Genomic DNA, 15,238 nt, shown 5'->3' with positions numbered 1-15,238 from the left:
TATAAGAGGAGTCTGAGGCCTAGCGTTTCTGTGACAACTCAAGGTCAGTTGACCTGGATATGTCCTGCCAAACTGTTCCTGTGGAATAAGTAGGCTGTGTTTGTAAACAGGATGGCTAAGCATTCTCTCACAAGATTTTAAGTTCACAAAGTATGAGGCAACTAGGTAGAAGGTCAAATGTGAAAGGTAATAAGCCATTTTGGACCTATTCTTTTCGGAAACCTTTGGCTGCCTTAGACTGAGGTCTTGGATATAGTTCACACAAGGCCTTTTGCCAAAAGACTACTGAGAGTTGGCTCAGGCAGGATTCTATTACAAAATCCTCTTCTCTTTTTCTCACTCTTCTGTGTGTGTCCTGCTGTCTGAAGTTTATGAAAATGCAAGGAATTTTATAGAAGCTAAGTATATAAATGAGACAACCAAATAAATTCATATTTTATATAAAATAAATTTAGAATTTTCTTTTTAGGGACAGAGGTCCACACATTGAATATGTTATGACAAATACTTGCAAAATTAATTATAAATTATATTTTAGAAAAAGAGTTAAGTTTATCAAACTAACAAAGAAGATTGAAAATACTTGCAGAAAACTTTGGGGCTATTATAGGCTTTTTTAAAAAGATACTATATATCTGTTTCACCTAAGCCACCAGAGGCAGTCTTTAAATAGTAGTGAGATATTTTAATTAATGAGATCTTTTTCCGTTATATGTTACACCGCTGAGTGTTAAGATTTGCTCTGTATTATGAAGAAAAAAGATATAATTAGTTGTCCTCAAAATTTTTTTTGTCTTGATTTAGGTTTATTACTGTTGTTATTCTTCCTCAGAGGAGGAATGCATTCCAGGAATACAAAAACCAAAGTGAATGTTACATTTACTTTCTCTGGCAATAAAGCTTGGCTTCAAGAGCCTTCTTCAGTTTTTTTGGCTATCATACTTGTCTTCATTACTAGTTTGTTTTCTCATGCTTATACACTACTTCAGGATTACAAGTTCTGACTTGGTCAGTTCTAGTATATTTTCATTTTTGGGTCTGTTGATAAAGTTAATGAAGATGTAGTCAGTGGATACTCTTTTTCAAAATTTTAATTTATTTATTTTAAGTAATTTCTACACCCAACATGGGGCTTGAACTCATGACCTGGAGATCGAGAGTAGCATGCTCTTCCGCCTGAGCCATCCAGGCACCCTGGCACTGGATATTCTTAATGTATAAAAAAAGTGGGGCAAGGGACAATGAAAAGACGGCAAAACAGTGATCTCAAACGCAAAGTATAAGCCACAGACCGTTTTAACTGTCAATAAACATGTGCGATAGTAGCAGTTACAAAGAAATCACCCCAATAAATGGAAATACAAAAACATTTTATTAGGAAATTTAGAGTAACTCCTAGTGGAAACCAAAGCATGCAGTTTGGATCATAAACAGTGATACCCTGGCTTTCATTATCTTGTACTAATGAGGATAGGCATGGGAAGGATGGGACTTTCCACTGTGTTTCATAAAGTCTGATTTCTTTTTTCCTTGTAGAAAAATAGAACAAAACCATTTATCTTTTAAACAATTTTCTGAGAATATCATAATTCACAGGTGGACTTGTCTTTATCTACTTTCTCCAGAAAGCTCTAAAAAAAAATTCTGTGAAGTTTGGAATGCATTTGCCATTATTTTATTTTCCTTAAATTTCTTGGTTTTAGGAACACTGCTGAAACATAAAGTATTATATGTGTTGATAAATAGATTTCTCCTCTCTGTTCATTTTTTTATTAAACAGAAGGGCAAGTTCATCTTCCTTTTTTTTAATGTCTTTCAATCAGACTGTATTGGACAAATTTGAAAAGGGCAACTTTTAAAAGAATGTATTTAAAACTTTGGGCAGATTTTTACTTCTTTTTCCCATAAAAAGTTTTCAAAGAAAACTTGAAAAATGTTTACTTCTTTAAAAAAAAATTAGGGGCGCCTGGGTGGCTTGGTTGGTTGAGCGTCTGACTTCGGCTCAGGTCATGATCTCACGGTCTGTGGGTTCGAGCCCCGTGTCAGGCTCTGTGCTGACAGCTCAGAGCCTGGAGCCTGTTTCAGATTCTGTGTCTCCCTCTCTCTCTGCCCCTCCCCTGTTCATGCTCTGTTTCTCTCTGTCTCAAAAATAAATAAACGTTAAAAAAAATTTAAAAAAAAAAATTAAACTTAAGAAAAGTAACCCTGGACAAGTCACTGAGCCTTTTTGAATCTTTTTTTTTAATAAATAAAATGAAGGCTAGAAAATCTTTAAGGTTTCCGCCAGTTCCAAACTAAAGTTGCATCTGACCAATACTGTTTCTAGGACTCAAGAACTCTGACTTTCTGATGAGGCCAGCAAGTAGGACCTTACTAGGGCCTAAAGGTGAGGAGTCAGCTGATCCCTGGTAGAACCAGAGATTGATATTCCTGGTATAACATCTCTACTAAGAGCCGGGCATGAAAGGACCATTTAAATTTCTCCAAATCAGGCAGGTCCTCTGATCTGAATTAAAAGTATAGATATTAGGGGTGCCAGGGTGGCTTAGTCGGTTAAGCATCTGAATCTTGGTCTTGGCTCAGGTCGTGATCTCATGGTCTGTGGGATTGAGCCCCACGTTGGGCTCTGTGCTGGCAGCGTGGAGCCTGCTTGGGATTCTTTCTCCCTCTCTCTCTGCCCCTTCCCTGCTCAAGCTCTCTCTTTCTCTCAAAATAAATAAGTATTTTAAAAAGTTTAGACATTAGTTCATTTTCATACCTTGGCTCTTATGAATACTGTTGCAAAGAACATGGGAGTGTAGATATCTCTTCAAAATCCTGTTTTCATTTCCTGTGGATGTATACCCAGAAGTGTGATTGCTAGATCATATGGTAGTTCTATTTTTAATTTTTTGAGGAACCTCCATACTGTTCTTCATAGTGACTGTACCAATTTACATTCCCACCAACAGTGCACAGGGGTTTCCTTTATTCCACATCCTTGCCAATGCTTGTTATCTCTTTTCTTCTTGATGACAGCCTCTCTAACAGGTGTGAAGTGATATCCCATTGTGGTTTTGATTTCTATTTTCCTGATGACTAGAGATGTTGAATACCTTTCAGGTACCTGCTGGACATTTGTCAGTCTCTGGAAAAATGCCTGTTCAGTTCTCTGCCATTTTTTTTTTCTTCCAAGATTTTATTTAAATTCAAGTTAGTTAACATATAGTTTGTATCCGTTAGTAGAATTTAGTGATATAACACCCAGTGCTCATCCCAACACATGCCCCCCTTAATGCCCATCACCCATTTATCCCATAACCCCACCCATCTTCCCTCCAGCAACCCTCAGTTTATGAGACAGAGACAATCTTTTTTTTATTTACTTAAAAAAAATTTTTTTTATGTTTATTTATTTCTGAGACAGAGAGAGACAGAGCATGAGTGGAGGAGGGGCAGAGAGAGAGGGAGATGCAGAATCAGAAGCACGCTCCAGGCTCTGAGCTGTCAGCACAGAGCCTGATGAGGGGCTTGAATTCACAAGCTGTGAGATCATGACCTGAGCCGAAGTCGGACACTCAACCGACTGAGACACCCAGGCTGAGACAGAGACCATCTTAAGCAGACTCGTGGTCAGCACAAGTCCGACAAGGAACTCAATCTCACAACCATGAGACCAAGACCTGAGTCGAAATCAAAAGTTGGATGCTTAGCTGACCTAGCCATCTGGGAGTTCCATTCTTTCTCAAGATTGTTATGGCTATTCAGGGTCTTTTGTGATTCTATACAAATTTTAGGATTCTTCATTGTATTTATGAAAGATGACCTTGGGATTTTGAAAGTGATTGCATTGAATCTGTAGATTGCTTTCCGTAACATGGATATTTTAACAATAGTAATTCTTCTAATCCATGAACACAGAATATCTTTCCATTTATTATTGTGTTTTCTTCACTTTCTTTCATTAGTGTCTTAGAGTTTACAGAGTATAATTCTTTCACCTTCTTGGTTAAATTTATTCCTAGGTATTTTATTCTTTTTGATGTAGTTGTAAAGGTGGCTGTTTTCTTAATTTATCTTTTAATATAAAAAGTTAGTTTGGGGCGCCTGGGTGGCGCAGTCGGTTAAGCGTCCGACTTCAGCCAGGTCACGATCTCGCGGTCCGGGAGTTCGAGCCCCGCATCGGGCTCTGGGCTGATGGCTCAGAGCCTGGAGCCTGTTTCCGATTCTGTGTCTCCCTCTCTCTCTGCCCCTCCCCCGTTCGTGCTCTGTCTCTCTCTGTCCCAAAAATAAATAAACGTTGAAAAAAAAAAAAAAGTTAGTTTATAGAAACTCAACTGAGTTTTGTATATCGATTTTGTGTCCTATGACTTTATGAAATTTGTTGATTAATTCTAACAGGTTTTTGGTGGAGTCTTTAGGGCTTTCTACATGTAATATCATGTCATCTGCAAATAGAAACAGTTTTACTTCTTCCTTCCCAATATGAATGCCTTTCCCCACTCCCTTGATCTTGCCTAATTGCTCTGGCTAGGACTTCCAGTACAATGTGAATAAAAGTGGTATAGTAGGCATCCTTATCTTTTCCCTGATCTTAGAGGAAAGGCTTCTTGTTTTTCACCATTGAATATAGTGTTATTTGTGGCTTGTCATATATGGCTTTTGTTGTGTTGAGGTATGTACCCTCTATATGTAGTTTGTGAAAATTTTTATCATGAATGGATGTTGAATTTTACAGATGCTTTTTTTGCATATATTGAGATGATCATATGATTTTTATTCTTCATTTTGCCAATGTGTATCACATTGATTGCTTTACACATGTTGAATCATCCTTGCATCCCTGGAATAAATCACAGTTGATCATGGTATCTGATACTTTTAGTGTACTGTTAAATTTAATTTACTGGTATTTGGGGTGCTTGGGTGGCTCAGTCACTTGAGCATCCGACTCTTAATTTTGGCTTGCATTGTGGTATTGAGACTCATGTTGGACTCCGTGCTGAGTGTTGAGTGTGGAGCCTGCTTAAGATTCTCTTCCTCTTCCTCTGCTCCTCTCCCCTGTCATGCTCTCTCTCTTTCTAAAATAAAAAATCAAAATTAAAAAAGTTGATTTACTAGCATTTTGTTGAGGATTTTTGCATGTGTATTCATCAAAGATGGTGGCTATAATTTTATTTTCTTGTAACTTTTTTTCTTATAATGTCTTTGTATAGGTTTTCTTACCAGGGCAATAATGACCTTATAAAATAAGTTTGGAAACGTTCTCTCTTCTAGTTTTTGGAAGTTTTTGACTAGAACTGTATTAATTCCTGTTTGAATTTTTTTAAAAATAGAATTCACCAGTGATGGTGTCTGGTTCTGGACTTTTATTTGTTATTGTTTTTGATTACTGAATCATTCTCCTAACTAGTAATCGGTCTGTTCAGATTTTCTGTTCCTTTTAGATTCATTCTTGGTCAGCTGCATGTTTTTAGGAGTTTATTCATTTCTTCTAGGTTTTCCAGTTTGTTGGCATATAATTATTTATAGTAGTCTTATATGATCTTTTGTATTTGTGTGGTATGAGTTATAATGTCTCTTCTTTCATTCCAATTTTATTTGTTTGAGCTCTCACTCTTTTTTCTTGGTAAATCTTGCTAACAGTTTATTTTGTACATCTTTTCAAGAAATTAGCTCTTGGTTTCACTGATCTTTTCTCTTTTAGTCTCTATTTCATTTAGTTCCTCTCTGCTTTTTGTTGTTTCCTTCCTTCTACTAACTTTGGACTTAGTTTTTTGTTCTTTTTCTAATTTCTTGAGGTGTAAAGTTAGTTTGTGTATTTGGTCTGCTTGATGGTGTCAAGTCCCTTAAGCTATCTTAATCTTTTTCATTCTTTTTTCCTTTTGTTCCTCTTTTTTTCTTTGGATGAATTTGAATGCCCCATCTTTGAGTTCATGGATTCTTTTTTTTTTTTTTTTTAACGTTTATTTATTTATTTTGAGAGGAGAGAGAGAGAGTGAGTGAACGAGCTAGCTCGCACACGTCTGTGGGGGAGGGGGAGAGAAAGAGAGAAAGAGAAGCCCAAGCAGGCTTTGCACTCAGCACAGAGCCCCACATGGGGTCCAGTCTCAGAGTCAGATTATGACCTGAGCTGAGATCAAGAGTAGGGTGCTTAACTGACTGAGCCACCCAGGTGCCCCTTGAGTTGATGGATTCTTTCTTCCACTTCATCTAGTTTGATGTTGACCCCAGTATTGAATTTTCAGTTTAGTTATTGTATTTTTCAGCTTTGTGATAATGTGTTTAATACTTTTTTATATTTTTCTTTTTGCTGAAATTCCCATTTTGTTCATGCATTGTTCCCAGGACCTTGGTGAAGATCTTTATGACTATTATTTTCAAATCTTTCTTGGATAGCTCACTTATCTCTGTTATGGGAAACCTTTTTGGGGGAGTTTTATCTTATTCCTTTTTTTGGAACATATTCCTTTTTCTTCAGTTTCCTTGACTTTCTGTATTGGTTTGCAACATTTAATAAAACAACCTTCTCCTAGTCTTGGCAGAGTGGTCTTGTGTAGGAAATGAACCTTACCATTCATCCTGGCCCAAACTTTTGATTGTCAAATCTTTATGGTTGTTCATTTCACCTTATTTGTTCTTTATTGTTCAAAATAGTTGAGAGTGTGCCAAGAGCTGTTCCCATGTGGGTATTTTCTTATTTGCTAAATGTGTACTTGTCACTCAGCTAGTTTTTGGATTTCGTATGGAGTGAATTGCCTTGTATATAGTTGTACGTTAGCTGAGTCCTAGGAGTTGATGAGTCCATGATCCTCCTATCTTGCCCTCTTGGACCAGAAGCAAATTTCAGTACAGAATTTAAAGTAAAGACATCATCTACATGATACACACTGGTATCCCAGCTTGCTTTTAGCTCTATCTTGGTCATTTCTTCTATAGCCCAGCTTTTTGTGTGTGTATGTGTGTGTTACAAAGAATATTCCATTTTATTTTATTAATTTTATTAATTTTATTTTTGTTAAATTTACATCCAAATTAGTTAGCATATAGTGCAACAATGATTTCAGGAGTATATTCCTTAATGCCCCTTATCCATTTAGCCCATCTCCCCCTCCCCAAACCCTTCCAGTAACCCTCTGTTTGTTCTCCATATTTAAGAGTCTCTTATGTTTTGTTCCCCTCCCTGTTTTTATATTATTTTTGCTTCCCTTCCCTTATGTTCATTTGTTCTGTGTCTTAAAATCCTCATATGAGTGAAGTTATATGATATTTGTCTTTCTTTGACTGATTTCCCCTAGCATAATACACTTTAGGTCCATCCACGTAGTTGCAAATGGCAAGATTTCATTCTTTTTGATTGCCAAGTAATACTCCATAGCACAGCTTTTTTTTTTTTTTTTTTTTTTTTGCATGTGTGTACATCAGTGGACATATACACACAAATGGAATACTATTCAGTCATGATAAATAAAGAAATCCTGCCATTTGCAACAACATGGACCTTCATGGCATTATGCTATGTGAAATAAGCCAAAGAAAGACCAATACTGCATAGTACCACTTATACGTGGAATTAAAAACAAAACAAAACACCCAACTTCAGACTCATATAATGAATGGCAAAGTGGTTACCAGAGGCTTGGAAGTGGGGGAAGAAGAGGTTGGTAAAAGGGCCTGAACTTTCAGATATAAGGTGTATAATGCATAAGAGCTAACATAAAACATAATGAGCATGGTTAGTAACATTTAAAAGAAGGTATAGAGATTGTAATCTGTCAGAATTCCATTTTGTCAGTTTTGAGTTCTGTGACTTATTTTTGGGTAAATCATTTAATATGTTTGAGGCACAGTTTTTTTTTTTTTTAATTTTTTTAAACATTTATTTATTTTTGAGACAGAGAGAGAGAGAGAGAGCATGAACAGGGCAGGGTCAGAGGAAGAGGGAGACATAGAATCTGAAACAGCCTCCAGGCTCAGAGCTGTCAGCACAGAGCCTGATGCGGGGCTCGAACCCACAGACCTCGAGATCATGACCTGAGCCGAAGTCAGACGCTTAACCGACTGAGCCACCCAGGCACCCCTAAGGCACAGTTTTTAATTTGTGAACTGGATATTAAGGCTAATGCAAGGACATAATAAGTCAATTTATGTAAAAGAACTTCGTAAACTTCAAAGCTTACTACAAAGTTTACCTACTGTTTTTGGTAGATATGAAATTTGTGAATATTGGTACAAAATAACAAAAGCAAATAATTTCCCCCTCTTTCTACAACATCACAATTTATTGTTTATATTAAAATTTTTTTAAATGTTTATTTATTTTTGACAGAGAGACATAGTGCAAGCGGGGAAGAGGCAGAGAGAGAGGGAGACACAGATTCTGAAGCAGGCTCCAGGCTCTGAGTTGTCAGTACATGGCCCGATGTGGGGCTTGAATTCATGAACCACAAGATCATGACCCGAGCCAAAGTCGGACACTCAACTGACTGAGCCACCCAGGCGCCCCTATTGTTTATATTTTAAATTAACAGATCTATATGAATAAAAGCAAAGTTAGAGTTTTAATGTAATGTAGTATTTTTAAATTCAGAGCCAGGATTCCTGGATCCTCAAAATTTCTATAACATGAATTAATTTCTTATTGAAAATGAGTCATCATTTGATTACATAATTCATCTGTGATCACTTTGGTCTTGATTCCCCAGGAAAAGGGAAGTGGATAGTTGTAGGTGCTTTGAAGTAAATAAACTATTAAGGAAATAACAAGAAGATTTTAAGTATTTTTTGGTACAATATTTGTGTCAATTAAGATAATTCCCAAATTCTTCACTTTTTCTATAAGCTAAATGTTAGAGTCAGTGATAAGTATTGATCTTTTTAAAAAAAATTTTTTTTCAATGTTTATTTTTGAGAGAGCATGACTGGGGGAAGGGCAGAGAGAGAGGGAGTCACAGAATCCTAAGCAGGCTCCAGGCTCTCAGCTGTCAGCACAGAGCCTAACGTGGGGCTCAAACCCACAAACCATGAGATCATGACCTGACCCGGCGGAGTCAGACGCTTAACTGACTGAGCCACTCAGGTGCCCCAAGTGTTAATCTTTTTTAAACTTCTTGATGTCTTCATCTTTCTTCTAGTGTATATGTATTGGTATATTGTCCCTTTCAGCATCACTTAGTTACCAGTAAGTTTGGTGAGCCTCCTACCTATAATATAGGATTGCTTTAGGAAACTTTATTTCTTTCTTATTTCTCCAGCAGTAATAACAGTACTTTTATCAACTGTTATTTGTATTATGTGATAAAGAATTTTAATTATCACTAATATAGGCTAACCAGCATACATTGAAGACTATACATAGTATATATACACATTCATATACACATATACACATACACATGAATACATACATACAATTTTATTTATTACTCATATTCTATTTTGAATTGCACAAAGCCAAAAATAATTTTTCTTCTTGCTGTTCATTTTTGTAAAGAGATAGAATTAGTTATATCTTCACTCTTTAAATTCAAAAATAAAGTACAGAACATCAAAAATTCATACTACCGAAGTATTCCTCTTGGGTATTTAGAGGATATAATTGTAAAACATTTATAATATTAATATTTCATCTGTTCATTGATGAAGTATTGTCACATTTCCAGATGCTTGGTTTTAGATTTTCATTCTTATTTTGGCCAAAGAATTACAAAAATCACAACTGTTTTTTTCTTTTAGACTAGGAATATGTAGAAGCTTTATTTTACCACAGAAGAAGAGCACTATATTAATCTGGTGTTTTGGTTATGACCATCATTTACATTTTGCTCATTTAAACAATTTCCTTTGTTTTTTATGAGAACTTATTTGTGTTGATCAAAGTCTCCATAACATTTGGTGGAAATTCACTTAAGAATGGGCTGTGTTACTCTTAAAAATTTTTGGGCGCCTGGGTGGCTCAGTCGGTTAAGCGTCAGACTTCAGCTCAGGTCATGATCTCACAGTCCGTGAGTTCGAGCCCTGAGTCGGGCTCTGTGCTGACAGCTCAGAGCCTGGAGCCTGCTTTGGATTCTGTGACTCCTTCTCTCTCTGCTCCTCCACATCTCACTCTCTGTCTCTCTCTCCAAAATAAGTAAACATTAAAAAAACATTTAAAAAAAAAGAAAATTTTCTTGAAGTTCATAGGATGAGAATCTGGTCCTAGATTAAATAGTTTCTAATTTAGATTAAGGCATTCTTAGTAGAATAAACCTATACATTTCTTCTTGTTGGATAAAAAGGGAGAATGTAAATAAATAAAATTATTTTTTTGTTTGGACTGAAATTTCAGTGGTGAGTCTACTTGTTTAGGAACTTTCCTTTGGATATTATTGAACATGATAAATATGTGAAAATGACGATGTGGATTTGACAACTTTTTTGAGTGGATTTGGCATTTGTTTAGAAAAAAGGAAAATATGGAAGTGTTCATTAACAAAGTGGAGACTAACCAAAACAAATCTATATCCAATTTTAAACTATGCAGAAATGAACAGCTAAAAACTAAAAATTTAAACAACCTGTGGTTTTTAAGGATGTACAAAATGTTATAATAATTTATGTATATGTAGTTCAGTTTTGAACAGGGAAACCCCATTATTTTCTATGTGATTCACATGAGTTTTATAGGATCTATCTTTTACTGTAAATAATGGTGCATGTGAATTTGTCTCTTAAAAACCCTATGATTTTTAACATTGAGACTTTAGATACAGTAATGCTCAATTTTTCTTTCTATAAATAGGGTTTTTAAAAACCTTATCTAGGAGAAATGTCAATTTGTATGTAGTCATCACTGATGAATAATCTTGAAATTCTTAGTCTAGACTTCTTAAATGTTATTTATTCTAGTTTTTCAGATAGTATATTGTATTTTAAGTGATCTATTGAACAAAGTAGTAGTAGCAGTTGTTGTAGAATACTTTTCTATAAAAGGTCACACATTTCTTGTAATCAAGTGGGATATTTTCCTTTATGTCAATCTTTAAGAATTATTGGGCAATAGCAACAGGAATGGGGCTCTAAGTTGCATGTCTAAACAGAAAGCATTGTTTAAAAATTTTTTTTTCAACGTTTATTTATTTTTTTTGGGACAGAGACAGACAGAGTATGAACGGGGGAGGGGCAGAGAGAGAGGGAGACACAGAATCGGAAACAGGCTCCAGGCTCTGAGCCATCAGCCCAGAGCCCGACGCGGGGCTCGAACTCACGGACTGCGAGATAGTGACCTGGCTGAAGTCGGACGCTTAACCGACTGCGCCACCCAGGCGCCCCAGAAAGCATTGTTTTAGAGGGTCTTCCTTTGAAAATTTTAATATACATTTATGTATGCTTTCATATTGTTAATGGGTATGATAAATAGGCTAACAAGTAAGTTATTACCAAAATATACAGTGTCAAGTAGAAATTAAGGGTCCTCTCGGCATTATAAAATGTGGGCAGTTTGAGTATATTTTTGTTGCCACACATGTGAATATTAGTGTGGGTATATGTATTCAAATTTCTATTTTAATGACCTACATTGTGGACTCACATTGTACATATACCTTACCTAAATACATATGCACATATGTGGCCAAAGAGAGAAATTAAATATTCCATTCAATGAATCTGTGCTAGGAGTGAATGTGAGAGGTAAATTTTCTGTTCCTGTTGATTTCAACTCCTTTATATGTGCTAGGCTGAGTGTGTTTCTAGGGTTTAAAAACATATAATATGTGTGTGTGTGTATGTGAGTACACTTGTATAAATGAATACATATGTATATATACACACATACACATACATATACATATACAGGTATATATATGTACGTATGTATGTATTTTCAACGTTTATTTATTTATTTATTTATTTTTTTGGGACAGAGAGAGACAGAGCATGAACGGGGGAGGGGCAGAGAGAGAGGGAGACACAGAATCGGAAACAGGCTCCAGGCTCTGAGCCATCAGCCCAGAGCCTGACGCAGGGCTTGAACTCCCGGACCGCGAGATCGTGACCTGGCTGAAGTCGGACGCTTAACCGACTGCGCCACCCAGGCGCCCCAGTATGTATTTTAATACAATATAAAATGCAGGCCAGCTAAATCATCTGGTATTTAACTAAGCAAATTTTTATGTTCTCACTTTAGATCAATTTTTATGTTCTCACTTTAGATCCTAATCCCTGAGAAAGAGGTCACTTAACCAGTGTTTTTTGTTTAATTTAAAAATTATAATAGTCTGCTAGACAGTTTTAATCTACTTTAAATCTATTTTAATAGATTCCTGCACCAGCCTGTACTATGATGATTTTCCAGATGCACATTGTAGGAGGCCTGAAGAAGCATAATACTGTGGGTTAAATTGTCAGCTTTGACATTGATCCCCATTAGGCCCAGGCCAGTTTCTTTACTGCTAGTACCCTATATTTTTGTGTGGATGTTTTGTTTTTGTTTTTATAGAGTGTCCAAAGTACTTTCAACATGCGTATCATTTAATCTTGCCTGTCATGTACTCACTAAATATCTGAAGAGTGAATGAAAAACTGTCATAGATATAATGGTTCCCATTTTAAGGATGAAGAAACTCAAGCACAGATGAAGGCAAATGTATTATCTTAGAATGAAAAGAGCTGGTTTCATATTCCATTTCTGGAATTATGTGATCTCTGGAAAATCCTTATCTTTTTAGTCTCTTTTGTCTCATTTGTAAAATGGGTTTTGAGGGTTATTGGGAGGGCTGAATGAGATAATCTAAGTGAAAATGTTTGGAACTATAAGTTTCCATACAAATGAAAAGCCAAAATTACAGTAATAATTACATTATCAATTGCATAGTCATCAGTTTAGTAACATTGGAAAAGAACAGTTCAGTGCTCTTTCTGCTGTTTCCACACAATCTCAGGTCTAGAGACACTAGGTCTATTTATTACTAATTCTGTACCCCATTACTAATATTTATCATAAATGAAATTTTGCAGAACTCTTGTTATCATGAGCCGAATTTTTAGAGGTCATTTTATGCCTGTAACATATTGCAAAAGTCCTTTGAATCTCTTCTGGAAAGAAGAATATAAGCCTGATTAGATATGACATTTAAGTTTCATGGCATGAGTATATGAAATAAGTTATCTAATTATTGTTGCCCAGCAACATTCTAAATCTATAAGAAAAATACCTAGTTCATATTTCATATTTCTTAAATTTATTTCCCTTTCTGATGAGATTTTTGAGGATATCTTGGAGTTACCTAGCTTTTTTTTTCCATGTACTTTGAAACAATGGGATTACACTCTGAAACCTACAATAAACAAATAAGCTAACAAAAATTAAACCATTACAGGAGAAAATGTGAAATGGAAGTATGTAATCAAGTAAATGGGGAAAAAAACCTTTATTTTATTAAATGAAGGATTGTAGAAGACTAACAGGAGATATCACTAGTGTATTTCTTACTTGGTAGTTGTTTTCTTTCAGGAAATATCTTATCAGCTGGAGAGAGTTGCTCTTTTCTTTGAAGTAAGCTCTGGTTTCTCTGAAATCAGATTTTGTATTCCCCAGGCTCCACTCTGCAATGCCAGCGCAAACATACATTAGCAGCTGTACAACTTTTAAAGAGTTTGCAAGGAGGTATCAAGCAATTACTTATTCCATTTTCGACCTTTAGAAGTTTTTAAAAAAATTCTAGAGTGGTAGGGAGAGGAAAAATAAGACAGTTTAAATACACTTCATGAAAAAAATAATCATGTAAATTAATTGAAAGATTGCATTCTGTCAGTGAGAGATTCAGGGAAATATTCCTATTATATATATATTTTATAAACAAACTACATACTGGTTTGTATTAACTCTGTAATTGAGTAAATCTGTTATCAGGTTTTTTTGTTTGTTTGCTTTTTTTTTTTTTTTCTAGTTTGGTATATATGTGCTATTCTAGTGAACCTTTTGTTAACTAGTGCATTGTATAGTGAAACAATTCTAAATAAAATAGTGAGATCTCTTTGATGATTTGAAGGGCTCAGATTATTCTGTTCTAGTCTCTAAACTTCACAGAGGTATACTGCTGGTTTAATACTTGGCCATGCTGCTATGCATTTCAAGTATCTCTAACTTTGTTTATGTGTTTGTGGTGCCCTGAAAAGATGGTGTCAAAACATCTGAGCTATAGTCCTGGCTTTTCTACTTACTAGTTTTGTGTCTTTGACAATTCATTTAACTACTTTTGCCCTTAGCATCTTGATTTGTAAAACAGGGCTAATAATACTTGCCCATATAACTCATAGAGTTGCTATGTAGCTTAAGTGAAAATATATGTGAAAATGCCTTGTAAATCGTAAAGTGCTGTTAGATATACCTTTAAAATACCTTCTTCAGAATGAGAACAAGTATAAAGGAAAAAGTAAAAATTAACTGTATTTGTTATTTCTGTTTACTAATGTTCATATGAGAGATGACAATCATAATCTTTATTCACTAGGGTGGGAATACTTCAGAAAGGCCAAATACTCTATTGTCAATAGAGGATTAGAGAGTTTAACATAGGACATACATTTTATTTTAGGTCATGTATATTCTTATATTTGACATTGATTTCAGCTCTAGAATCTTGTAATCTTACTTTTTGATCTTGTTGTTTACCTGTATACTATGTATGAAAATAATTTGAGTGTCTGTGTATTTGTGTGCAGTATATTTGCATGTAATGTATATATACATTGTGTCTGGGCAAACCAAAGTACTGCAAAGGTATATGAATAGATAGCTTCTTTTGAGGAATTCACTCACTCATTCGTTTTTGTGCCATTATTTGTGCCAGGTTACAAATTAATTGTCCTGGCTCCCGTATTTGACTACACTAATTATGAAAACTTGGCTGTCAGTTTGTTGACTGTATGATTATTGGTTTCTGTTCATATTATATACCCTTTCATCAGATCATCAAAATCTTCACTGGATGTAGATATTGTTAAGGATCCATTCTCTTTTCAGTCTATTATTTTAAATTTAAATATTAAAGGTTCAAAATTGATTCACAAAAGAGATAAAAATGGTGTATTTCTTAGATGCACAGCTGCAACTTGAGGAAGTTCTTCGGTGTTATGTCTCCATTGAGTCACCTATTTATTGAGGCCCAATTTATATATAGCAGACAGGAGAGATTTCCTAAAAGTGAAAGGAACAGTTGGTATTTTGTTTTTGCTATCGTCCACTTATTAACACATATTTATTGATCATTTGCTCTAA

The 15,238-nt window shown here is 35.2% G+C and overlaps 1 long non-coding RNA gene across 9 annotated transcripts in view; it reads left to right on the top strand.

The window, feature by feature from the left end:
* LOC123608287 overlaps positions 1 to 15,238 on the top strand; it is a 153,759-nt gene that overhangs the window by 52,933 nt on the left and 85,588 nt on the right. The window lies entirely within an intron of this gene.

Source organism: Leopardus geoffroyi, chromosome A1 (genome assembly GCF_018350155.1).
Source record: "Leopardus geoffroyi isolate Oge1 chromosome A1, O.geoffroyi_Oge1_pat1.0, whole genome shotgun sequence".
Lineage (NCBI taxonomy): Eukaryota > Metazoa > Chordata > Mammalia > Carnivora > Felidae > Leopardus > Leopardus geoffroyi.
Note: the sequence above shows the minus strand (reverse complement) of the source record. Positions and strands in the feature narration are given on the sequence as shown.